The following is a 13,701-nucleotide window of genomic DNA, read 5'->3' as shown; positions in this document are numbered from 1 at the left end:
TTCAGGTAATTATTTTACGGAAACTTTAGAAATTTTCAAAATAATTTAAATTATAAATATTGCGATAAATAAACAAGAGAACAAGGAGGCTTATAATCCCTTTTTTCATTTTAATTAAAAGCTCCCCAACAATATTTAAGCACTAGAAAAATAAATTCAGGAATGGCAATTATTTTACAAAAGTCGCAGAAATCTGCAAAAAAATAAAAAAAATAAAATAAAAATAAATAAATAAATAAATGATAAATAATGCAATTAATAAATAAAAGAACATGCAGATTCGTAACCATTATTTATGATTTCTTCTTTAAGTGAAATAATAACATAATTTTATATTCATAACATTTTCTGTTCAAGTCAACATTTAATGAAAATTAGAAGCCATATTTAATAACTGCAATAATTAAAATTGAAAAATCAAGATAAATCAAAACAAAAATCAGCTAACGCCTTTTATTCCCTTAAATGGAGTAGGCGAGGCCTTTATACAATATCTGGCTTTTAGAGATTGAATGGGAAGTTCAATCTCCACCGGTAGCCAATCAGAGATAGCTGGCCCATGTCTACCACTAATTATAGCAGCCACCGATGAAGAGGCTGGCAAATAAGTGCTGCCATCTCTTGGTACCTAACCCTAACAAGATATGTTACTGTCTGAAATAATGTGGGTACTACGGTCGATTTTCTTAAGTTCACGGGACGAAAAACCCGAGTTTCTGAGAGGAATAACCAGCTTGCCCGTGCCAGAGGTCGACTAATTCGGGAACCAGTCGAAGAAAGGCTTAGAAAAAGTTCCTCCAGTCGGCGACTAGACTTGAACTTAAGTCAATCTTCGAGCGACCAAGCGCAGAGGACGCAAACGTCACTTCCACTGAGCTACACATGCCTATTATCTGATAAGTCAAAAGCACCAGTTGATAATTTCATGTAAATATGTCTCTTTGTGGTGTATTTTATATTATTTTTATTTTATCAAGTATCTAAAACGATTTTATTATAAAAGAAAGTATACATATTACATTTTATATTATTATTTGATACATTTGGTAACCATCTATTATGCTCAAAAGATGTGCTCCTGGAAACATGTTCTTTATCATATCTAGACTGTTTTGTAGAGCCTCCATAGTTCAGTCATTTCGACTTTGGTTGGAGATTTGAGTTCAAATGCAATGAAGTGATGAGTTTTTTTGTTTTTTTTCTTCCCTCCTGCAAACTTGGATTTTTCATCCAACAGCCAGACAAACCAACTTGGAGAGCAGTCACAATTTATATACAAAAATAAACATTTAGGCAGGACTCAACAATAGTTGCAGATAGGGAAAAAAAATTAATAAAATTATTTTCCAAACTTCTTTTAACTTTAAGAAAGCACAGAAGAGTATTCGTCATACAAAGGGCCATTCTAATAATAAAAATTAATGTAACGAATTATATTTTACGAAAAAAATCAATGTTATTTTTAACGTTTTTCTTATTCTTATTATTTATTGACTTCTTCATGAATGGTTGTCACATAGGGAAATGCTTTCTATACAACGATACAGCACTTTATGGACTCATATTGACTGTTTTGTTTTGGGACTTATCATTAAAAGAAAAAGAAAAAGAAAAAAAGTGATGGGCCTCTTTGGTGAGTACATTTTTATCGTTAGCTAGTAGGAGTTTGCAAAATTTGTAGCCCTGAATTCACGCATAAGACCAATTACCTTATCTTAAAATTATGATTACGAAAGCCAATCAGCAAAGGTTATGGACCTTAAATGCATGTAAGTCCTTCGGATTATTATTATTATTATTATTATTATTATTATTATTATTATTATTATTATTAGCTGGAATCCGTCAATGCTAGATGTTTGCAAACAACTCATATTCATTCGCTTCCAAAAAAGATGTGTCTGCCATCAAACTGTCGACCAGCTGGCCTCACCTCGGTGCTATCTAAAGTAAGGCAAAAGATTATAACGCTTCAGCACTTGGACAGCTGTCAAATAATTAGTGATCATAGTCCACAAAGATGCATAGTAGATCTCCTCGCCAACTTTAACTACCTCAGAACACTTACTATGCAGAGGTTTAGGGAAACCTGTGCTGTTGCGCTCGTCATTTCCAAGCATATGATAAGGTCTATCATCGAGAGATTTTCCGTAAATTTAACCCGTCAGGTTGATCTCTATGCCCATTTTAAAACTAATGCAGGTGTTTCTCAGAGTTATGTTATTTCTCTTATTCTCCTCCTCATTTACATAAACGACCGATCCTCAAACACTATCCAAAGTTTTGTTAATCACAGCACTCTCCATCATTTCTCATAATCATACGACAAACAGTGTAGTACTCAACCGTCTCAAGCTTCAAGACCTCTGTAACCAGTGTTATGAACTCTGATCACCACTATCTGCGGTTGATGATAAAATCTACTCACGTTCAGTGCTTCCAAAAACATATTATTTTTTCTTTTTCGCCCAAAGAAGACTTGAGTTTTTCTCCATTTGCTAATGCTCAAGTCAACAGTCAAGACACGATCACTCTTTTCAGACTGGCATTTATCGTAGCCTGTACTGGTACAGGAACATCACTTCTATAACGTTACCCCCCTTTGGGGGGGTTGAGTATTCCATTGTGTATTCCAATGGAATACACAATTGTGAGTATTCCAACCTAGAACTTACCGTTGTCGAAGTCCACACAAACTCAACTGGAAGACTTAAAATCTACACCGCCTACAACTCCCCCCGCTAAGACCCTGCTATTTTCTGACTTGGATACTAGGCATAAATGAATCCATCATCGTCGCTGGGGACTTAAACTCCAAACATCCCTCCTGAAACAGCAGAACCACAAATAAAAATGGACGTATCCTCTTCAGCTACACAGGATTAAACAACGCTCTCCTAACAGGACCCACCGAACCAACCCACCACAACCCAACTGACACAGCTGACATCCTAGACATCGCCATCCTACACAACATCAAATACCAGTACAGCATTCAAGCACTGAATGAATTATCATCAGACCACAACCCAATCTTACTTCACTTAGGGAATAAAGACTAGTCACCTCCCCCCCCCAAACCTCCATTGTCTGGGAGAAACTTAGGAAAGTGTTACCAGAACACATTGGTCCGGTTCCCCATATAAAAGCCAAGGAAGAAATAGACACGGCAATAAAGAACCTCACCAATCAAATCAATAAAGCCATAACAGCAGCCACAGTATCCACGATTACCCACAAACAAAACCGTCTCCCGGAAGAAATCATGGACTTAATAAGGGAAAAAAACAGACAAAGAAAAAGATACCACAACACATGCTCCCCAGGACAAAACAGCCCTTAAGATTAAACAAATCTGTCCAAGAAGCTCTCCAGAACCACAGGAATCAACAATAGGACAACAAGCTCACCTCCATCTCCACAGCAGATCATTCCATATGGAAATTCCTAAACAACCTCAGGAACAAGCGCAAATCCCCCCCTCTCTCCAAACAGAACAGCACTTTGCATACACAGATGCTGGCAAAGCCGAAGCCATAGCAAGAAACCTAGAGAAACAATGCAGTCCTGCATATGAGAACCTAAACATCAGCCATGTATACAAGATCCATCATAAAGTCAGGTTCATAGTAAATCGTCCCGATGACAATCCAAGCCCTATAATGCCTACCTCCCCTACCGAAATAATCGGCATCATCAACCATATCAAGATCAAAAAAGCCCCAGGTCCCGACGGCATCACTAACAAAGTTATCAAGGCACTACCACGCAAAGCCATAGCACATCTAGCAAACATCATAAACTCCATCCTCAAATGGCAGCACCTCTCCCAGTCACGGAAAATAGCTGACATCATCCCAATTCACAAACCAGGCAAAGACCCACACCTACCTGAAAATTACCGTCCCATCAGCCTGCTATCCAACTTAGGGAAAATAGCAGAGAAAATCATCCTCATCAGACTCCAAGATCATGTCAACCAACTAAATATCATTCCACAAGAACAATTTGGCTTCCGTCAAAATCACAGCACCACCCAACAGATCCATAGACTGGTAGAATACATCACCACAGGATTTAATTGGAATCAGCACACTGGAGCCGTCTTCCTAGACATCTCAAAGGCCTTCGATAAGATCTGGCACCAAGGCCTCCTCTATAAACTTATCATCGCAAACCTTCCACTAAACATGATATACCTGATTAAATCATACCTCTCCAACAGGAGGATGCAAGTCAAAATCAATGAAACAGTCTCAACCCAACGGAAAATCCTCGCTGGAATTCCTCAAGGATCACTGCTAGCCCCGATCCTGTTCAACATCTATATGGCAGACATCCCTCAAAATCCTCTCACATCCACCATCGCCCTTTATGCAGATGACACGGCTATACTAGCCAGATCCCGCCAACCACATTTCGTAACCAAAAAACAACAAGACACCATCCTGAATCTAGAAAAAAAGGTTTACAGACTGGCGACTACAATTAAACTCCCAGAAAAGCACAACGATACTCTTCACAAGACGAGCATCCCCCAAAGGAGACATCACCCTGTTCAACTCTAAAATTCCCTGGAAAACTGAAGCAAAATACCTAGGAATACTTCTCGATAAACGATTATGCTTCAACAGCCACATCAAGAGCACATGCACCAAAGCTTCAAAAGTTATCGGCCAGCTATACCACTTGATCAACAGACACAGCAAACTAAGCTCAAGAAACAAAATTCTACTCTACAAGACAGTGATCTGTCCCACAATTATATACGCCTCCCCAGCCTGGAGCCATACCTCCAAGACAAACATCCTCAAGCTACAAAGACTACAGAACAAGTGCCTGCGAATGATACTTGATGCCCCGTGGTTCATCAGGAACGCCCAGATCCACAGGGACATAAATATCCCCTACATCTCTGCACTACTACGCTCCCTAGCAGAAAAATTCTTTATGAAGACATCTACGCATCCAAATCAACTAATACAACAAGCTGGAAACTATGACGGTAATAACCACTGGAAACATAAAAGACCGAAAGCCATCCTAACAATCAACGGCGTATAACCACTTCTGCCCACTCAGGGCGAGATAAAATAGCTCACAAATCTCTCCCATCACTGCTCCCGAAATAGACAACAGGGAATATAAAAAGCGTCAAGCTTCACCCTCTGCGCCATATATGTCCTGTGTCCTGCTCCATCATTATTTAAGCTGTGCTACAGAGGAGCTATATTACATTGTAGAACGCTTAAAATTTTTTGTAAAATCATTTAGCATTTATTGCGTGCTGATTAAAGTGTCGTAAAACTTCATTCAACGACAAAATATGTGTCATTGTGTGAAAATTTATTTTTTATATGGCAACGTCCTCGACTCCTTTTATAACCTGGAGGCTTTAAAATGATAGAACCGTTCACATTCGACATTGTAAGGAATATCAACCGTGTTCTTATTCACAGACTACTACAAATAGGTCTATACGTGGGCAGAACCGGAAGGTAGTCTCTCATCCTCTAAACACACACACACACACACACTGCCCCACCGCTACTACCTTTCAAAAAAGTTAAAAAAAAATTATTGCTATTCTTCTGTGCTTTCGCAGTTACGGAAGCGCTACAGCAACCATATAATATTGAATAATCATAATTTTAATGATAAATTCATAATATACATTTTAAAATAATGAGCATTTTCGCACATTTCCGGATTCACTCAGAACTAGGTAACTGACATTGACCTTGCATTCTCTCTAAAGTTCACCAGGAAACATATAAAAGCTTTTGATTGTGAGTAGGTAGTGCATTGTAACGGAATAAATCGAATTTGGCGCATGTATCTAGTCTAGTTTTCTACAACGAAGAAACTCGGCAGGTATGTAACATAATACCAAATTATTTCATTTATAAAACGAAGAGCATGTTTTCATTATTTTTCGCGTGAAAAATTTCCTTAATTTTTCACGCGACTTTTAAATATTTAAGTGTATATCAACATGTTATTAAAATCTGCAATGCATAATTGTATGAACATCAAGATAAATTATAGTCAGAAGCAGTCAAATTATGCTTACAAATGCATATAAAATTATTCATTTGCTTCAAATCAATTGCGTAATGTGATAATCGTAAACAAAGGTACTGTATCAAGTATAATATAATTTAATAACGATGATTGTCACAAACGTAAATCACCGATAATTACATAAAATAATATCGCAGTCTTTCATCCATGCCTTAATAAAGTTAATTTGCTTATTATGGATAGAAATAATCTGAATTTATTTCCTCCCGTGAAATATCAGTGCCATGTAACCTTCACGTGCTGCAGTAGTTGTTATTTGACCGACATTTTATTACAGACAGTTGCCAGTCTTAAGATCGGCAACTGTCTGTGGTATTACATTCGGCAGGTATTTTTTTATGAATAAACATAATATTGCTTACTATTAATTTGGAATTACTTAGGGAATTACCATTAATTAGGTTATTGTGGTGGATTTTTTTCACCAAAATAAAGCACCTTTTTACAAGGAGACTGACTCTGCTAAAGCATAGTTATCCCTGTTTCAAAATAAATAAATAAATAAATAAAATTAAATAAGAAGAAAAATATAATTTATTTACATATTATTTTGTTACAATTTATTTAATTTTCATTTATTTATTTTGTATGTTTTAATACTTTAATTTTAACTTTTTGATTTAATGAGAATCTTTTACTTTATCATTCTATTCATTTTATAAATCCATTGTTTGGTCAGCTTTGGTAGTAGTTTCGTTTTTAAGTAGTCGTAAACGTAACTATTGTCACTTCATCCGCATTTAAGAACAGAAGAGTAAATGAACCGATTTTGATAAAACTTAATATTAAGACTCCACGGAAAATTGTCGAGCAATTTTATTTTTCTTTAAAATCGAATGGTAATTACCACTCTACACATTTTTCGCAGCATTAATGATGCTGGTAATTTCACTACACGAATGATGCAGTGGGATATATCCTTGGAAGCTGTGATTTTAATCTTAACCCACATCTGTTTTCTCGCATTTATTTATTTATTTATTAAGGAACTATTGTTCAATAGCATATCTTACCATTCCAAATATGTCTACATTATACGTCGTACATACATACCTAAATTTGATTCATGTAACAGTGGCTGATAGGTGGCGCAAGTTGTATTTTGGCAGTCATGTATTTTCAGTGATTCGCTTAGTGGTATTTTAGTGTTGATTTATAAATATGTAACGTGTTAAATAATTACAGGTATTTTGGATGAACCTGAGTAGTTTGAATAAATGTGTGAAATACTTTCTTGGTGTTAAGCGTCGATTGTAGCGAACAGAACTTACGTACCCTACTATAAGAATTATATATATATATATATATATATATATATATATAATTATTTATATAACAATAGAAGTGTTTGAGCATAGTTTATCATCTATGGCAGACACAGGAGGAGTGATGCAAAGTTTATTAATAACCAAGTCATTCACAAACGCATTCGTATTTCTCAACCAAGTGTATATCCTAGTATAATTCAAATACCATTCCATCTGTGAGAGAGGAGAGATCACAAGTACATCTGGTCCCACGTTGTCTATTCTAAAATAGAGACAGTCGATAAAGAGGTGAAAGGCATGATGACTGAGTTGAAGATGGTGAATGGAAAGGTTAGAATATTTGAGACAAGATACCTCATATGATTACCTGATTATCGAAGAAAACCACATAGATAATGAGGTTATTATTCCTTTTTATAAGGCTCTGATACAGTCCCATTTGGACTATTGCGCACCGATTTGATCACATGCGTTTAAGGATATACGAGCAGAGGAGGTGGAGAGGATCCACAGGCAAGTGAGCAAAATGGTGGCAGAACTATGGCATGCTCATTATGAGCACATATTGAATATTTGTTGGTTAAAAATCGATTAATAGGCGTAAAATTGGAAGGGGAGAGAGAGATGATAGAGACAAGTAACGTAAAGGGTTTTAAAGCATTGTTACAGAGGAAATATTTCAGTACTTAACTGGTATGACGAGAACTAGGGGTTATCCCTGAAAATTTAGTAAGAATGTAGTTAGCAAGCATGACTCGGGGATGTGTTTTACATTAGGGCTAATACTAAGAACAGTGATCGTAGCTTTATCCACCTTTACTGCGAGTTTCCCGATATTTTACTACCAGGTGTTTGCTTACGCGCTTGGACTCGCCTAACTTTTATAGTTTGCTATATTTGGCATGAAACTCTTTGATTTCTATCTTAGAGTTTCTTATTCGGCTTGAAAATAATGTGGGATTAAATATCCCCTTATTTTAAATAATGAAGGCTAGATTTTTTCATGGGCAGTGGTCAATGACCTGAACAGGTAGTTTTATGAGAGTTTTGAAAAAATTGTTACTTACACAGGAGAAAATAGGAGGATTATGATGAGAAACAGTGTATGAAAATAAAGTAGACTCCAAATTATCTTTTTTACCCTTTTTTGTATTTCACTGACAGACGTTTTTTGGTGGGGAGTTTTCACGATGGGAGCATTATTTTCGGAATGTCTTTCATATTTTAGTTTTATTTTAAAACTCCCATGTACGTTTTTTGTTGTTGTTGTTGTTCTGTAGTAATTAAATATATGTCGGAAAAGGTTATGTTACTGCCGTATTGTACAATCACCAAATAACAACATCCCTACCTCTTTTAATTGTACTCGTAAATTGGAAAGATGAACTAGATGGAAAAGATATCAATGCTGCTTGGACCTTACTTAAGAACTATTTGGTGTAGTCTGTATCAAAAGGTATTCCAAAGGTCAAGAGGATAAATAGAACAGGTTTGAAGGTATTATGGAAGAAGTACAAGATAAGTTGTTATGTATATAATGGCGCTGGAGCATCGCTGGAATAAATGTATTAGTCTTAAGAGAGATTATGTTGAAAAATAAAAATAATTTTGGAATTATAACTTCGTTTTTTCATTATTAGGCCGAGAACTTTTCAGACCACTCTCGTACCTTTATGAATTCTTTCAATGTTAGCTTAGTCACTATCAACTCTGGCAATGCACTTTCTTCACCGCTCTACAAGTAGTCACCTTCTGATAAAAACTTTATACTATAACATGACGTATAGGAACTTAAGATATGATAATTAATATATAACATAAAACGGATTTACCTTACGCATATATATTTAATTAGTATAAAATTTTCGCCCTAGTATCAAGACATTTTCAGTATGACTTTCAAACTAAACAACAATACCAGAAAACGATATACTTAACAGAATGACACGTGCGAACTGCTCATAAATGATGTAGTGTCATGGTCTAATTATATTAAGGTTCTAGTAAAATTAATTTTAACAAGATTTAGAAATTAAATAAATAAATGTATATAATTAAATTTAATTCGATTCTGGAATTTGTGAAGAACTATTTCCCACAAGAGGGATAATTTAAGTCCATCGTTTCTATTTACGATGTAGCCTGGTCTACAACTCTCTTTGTATAAACGTTCCAAGAGATTATTACCTTCATGAAGAAGCTTAATTTTCTTCCAAAGAACTCAGTGTCTGGTGCTACTATGCTCCCCAAGTCCCGATTGCTCTGACGCATGGAACTTAACGTAGTCTAAATGTTCATCACGATGCGCAGCTGTAGATCTACCTGTTTGGACAAAATACCATAATCTTTAGTTCTGAGATGCCTTTAACATAGGAAATGGTAACACGACGTACCAACTCTGCATCACTATTTCGATTAGAGGCAGATGATAAGGATAATAACTATATAATTATTAATTTATCTTGTCGTCATATGACTCGGTAAAACCATTAGTAAGGAAAGTGGACTGGATGTGATTTATTTCTTGGGAGAGCAGCAATTCAGTGGAGCAAAAGAGAGTGTGCTCGATGTACTAATCTTCATGGCGCCAGATTTTTGACAATGGTGCAAAAGAGGATTAATATAAAGTCCAATATGTGTTTTCTTTCTGAATATTAAGAAGTGAAGGCCACCATATGGTTGACGAAGAAATGGGAGATCTGAAAAGGCAATTCGACTGTTCTCTTCTAACGCAAGAATGAACTGGATTCTGTGGTGAAAAGCATTGATCTTATTGACGAACTCTTGTAGGGCCATACGGGACCCATGCCAAACCGCCAAAACATCAACATGTCTGTAACATAAGAACGGCTTAGGAAGGATGCTGTTCGGTATACGCTGTTCAAATCTTCCCATGAAGTAGTTAGCTAGTGTGCGAGAAGGAGAACCATCCATTGATGTGCCCTTAATTTGTTGATAAAGTTTATTTTGGCAGGTGAAGTAGTCAGAATGAATGACAAATTCATATAAGCTGACAATATCTGCCGGAAAATCGTGCTCGAGGAAGTTAAGTGTTTTACTAGAATCTTAATATAATTAGACCATGACGCTGTACATCATGCATGCGCAGTTCGCGAGTGTCATTCTGTAGAATATACCAGTTTCTGTTCTTGTTATTTCATTTGAAAGTCACCGAAAATTCCCTTGATACTGGGAGGAAAATTCTATACTAATTAAATATATCTACGTAAGGTAAATCTGTTTTATGTTATTACTTTTCAGGGATAAACTCCCATAACTTACCACCATTTCCCCTCCATGAGTTATCCTGTACATCATCTCCCTCACATTATCTGATAAGCTCTTTTCACCAACTTCCTATCTGCCAAGTTCTGAAAATCATACTTCCTTCATCTATTCTTATAACACATTTAGTATAATGGATAAGCTAAGAATTAAATAATACAGGAGTCTTCTTTTAGATACACAACACGCAGCTTTTCAAGCCACTTTAGGGCTTGAAAAGCTGCGTGTTGAAAAGTCTCCAGTGTGAGTTCACAACTCTGTTCTAATGAACAAAGTTGTGAACTCACACTGGAGAGCAAATATCACCTATCTCCTAAGGATTCATAAACATTCATGCCATTGATATTAGGCACTCAGCCAAGTAGGTGAGTAGTTGTCTCTGTAACCTCTGCAGAATTGCTTTATCACCTAGGATTTAAAAGAATAGACTTCCACATACAATTGTCTAGGTTTGCCCTAGTTAGTGTCATACTACAGTAATCACATGCTTATCCAGCCTTGTCAGTGTCCTTAGTATGGCATCCTTTAAACCATTATCACAAAACTCTCCACCTTCTTCACACACACACACGCACGCACACACACACACACACACACACACTGCATTCCATTTCCTCTAGATAAAGGTCATATTAAACTGTAACATCCCAATAAATGTATCGAATCCTCTTATAGTGAAATCACATCAGAATTCCCTGCTATTATGGATTCCAGTTTTTCTCATTTGTAAACAACTGCATATCTTCCTTTAAACCTTAGGTTATATCATATAAATTAAGCAACAATCACCTTAGAATGATACTCTCCTCAGAACTCTGTGAATCGACACTTGTCCTCTTTCCTTCGAAATTCTGCTCCTACATATACAACTTGCTGATATCTATTAGCCAACTATTCTCATACCCCAATCAATGATTTTCTGTCCATTTTTGCAAAGGTATTTGATATCATGTATTGTTATCGACAACCTTTGCAAAATCCAGGAAAATGACAATGCATTTCCTCTATCCACTATGTTTCTCACGCTGTTATTAAAAAGTACCAATTTAATGAAACAAGACCATTCTTACAGACCTATACTGCTCTTCTTCTTAGAGATTCTTACATTCATCAATCCGATCTTGTATTGTAATTGTAACAAACTTTTCATACACCTTCATCACCACACCTGAAACACAAACTGGTTAATAAATTGACACTAATGTTTTAGGATTCCTTTATGAAGTTTTTTTTCATTGCTTTCCACTCCTCAGGCTTAGGTGTAAACCTTTCCTATTTGTTGCAAGACTCACTGTTGTATGGTATTACAGCCAAAGTAGCTAAGGTATGAGGCCACTATATCTGTAAATTGTGCGTGTGTGTATTCGTATAACTCAGGGATCTCAAACTGAAACGCAACAAAGGGCCAGTCAATTAGAATTTAGATTACATCAGACGCGGGCCGTATTCAATATTATTCTGTGAACCAAACCATAAACTAAAAAAAGAAAGACTCTAACCCAAGGCCGTTTTGTTGCCGGGCCTTTACGACTTACGTAAACAGTTACACCTCCATTTAAATTTTAAATTTATAACCATTTTTATTTTTAAATTTTAAAAATATAACAAGTTTAAAAAATATAAGTACAATTACATTTTATTCATACTTTAAGAAAATTATCTAAATGCATAATTTTGACTTACAAAAATAAAGATTTTTATCTACGAGTCCTTTCTGTAATTTGATTTTGATCCTGAAACCTGACATCTTTTCCTCTGTACTAACAAGTCAATATCTACTTTTTCGTTTCGTGTTGCAGTATTGCATTTAATCTAGAATCTTTTATCCGTGAGCGGAACTTTGACTTATTAAGTTTCATAATTGAAAATAATTGCTCACATACATAGGTGGTTCCAAAGATTGACAACATTTTTGCACAATAAATTTTATATTTGGGTTATTTACTGCCGAGGTATTTATAAAAATTTGGTATGCCAACTTCGTTATATTTATTTTTTAGTTCAGTATTACACTGGAGTTCAATTACTTCTATTTGTAATTCTTCGTCAACATTTTCAATATTAATTAAAAAAAGGTGAACTAAATAATAATAATTTATTTTCAAACTGATTGAAATTAGAAATTCTTTTTTCAAATTCAATTTTCAATTCTTCAATTTGAGGAATGTACTTTTCAGCATCATTATTATTTCGAGAAATCGATTTAAGTGTAGGAAAGTGGGCGAAATTATTCTTTGCCAACTGGGTTAGCCAAAGATAGAGTTTTGCCAGAAATGACTTAATTGAATCATACATATGACGTATCAACTGTTCACGTCCTTGCAGAGCAGTGTTTAAGTGGCTTATTATGTCATCTAAAAAAGCCAAGTCTTTGCACCAATCTTCATCGGTAAGCTGAGGAATCAATTTTCCCTTTGGATGAAGTAAACATGTCAATTTCTTTTAAGAGTTCAAAAAATCTTTTTAAAACGATGCCACGACTAACCCGTTAAGGTCCCGGGCCGTATCCGGCCCCGCAGACCGCCAATTTGCGACCCATGGTATAACTGGTTTACCCTTTTTGCAAAGCGTCAAAAAAAAAAAAAACATCCCCCAAAATCTATGTTCCTATTGCGAATAGCGGCAGGGATGGGGAGAGGATGCGTCTGCGCAGTAATGTTATAGGAGCCCAACTTTCCATAACTGTTACAGTGATACATGTTGAAGTTTCGGGAACAAAAACTACGTGGAACTGAAATGAAAACAATTATGAAGTAACTAAATTAATTATTTACACGCAAACGTGTCGCTAGTTCAAGCTAACACTATCAAAGGCACTTTAAAGACACGCTCAGGGAAAACAGAATGAAATGGCATCGACAACAAGGATAGTCATTCGCATGGAGGATGACAGTAGCACTCTTCGAGGTGATCTGCAATTACTGCCGACAGAAGGATAGGATGGTGTGACAAAATTTGTGTAGAATCACACAATCAATTCTATTGCAGTTAAGCAGGTTCTGTAGAACTTCACTTTCCAGAAAGTGATTTAAATTGGGACTTGTGTATTAACCTGGCTTTCTTC

Source organism: Typopeltis vanoorti, chromosome 21, assembly GCF_054136105.1.
Source record: "Typopeltis vanoorti isolate ZY-2024b chromosome 21, IOZ_Tvanoo_1.0, whole genome shotgun sequence".
In the NCBI taxonomy this organism is placed as follows: domain Eukaryota; kingdom Metazoa; phylum Arthropoda; class Arachnida; order Uropygi; family Thelyphonidae; genus Typopeltis; species Typopeltis vanoorti.
This window is presented reverse-complemented; position numbering follows the sequence as displayed.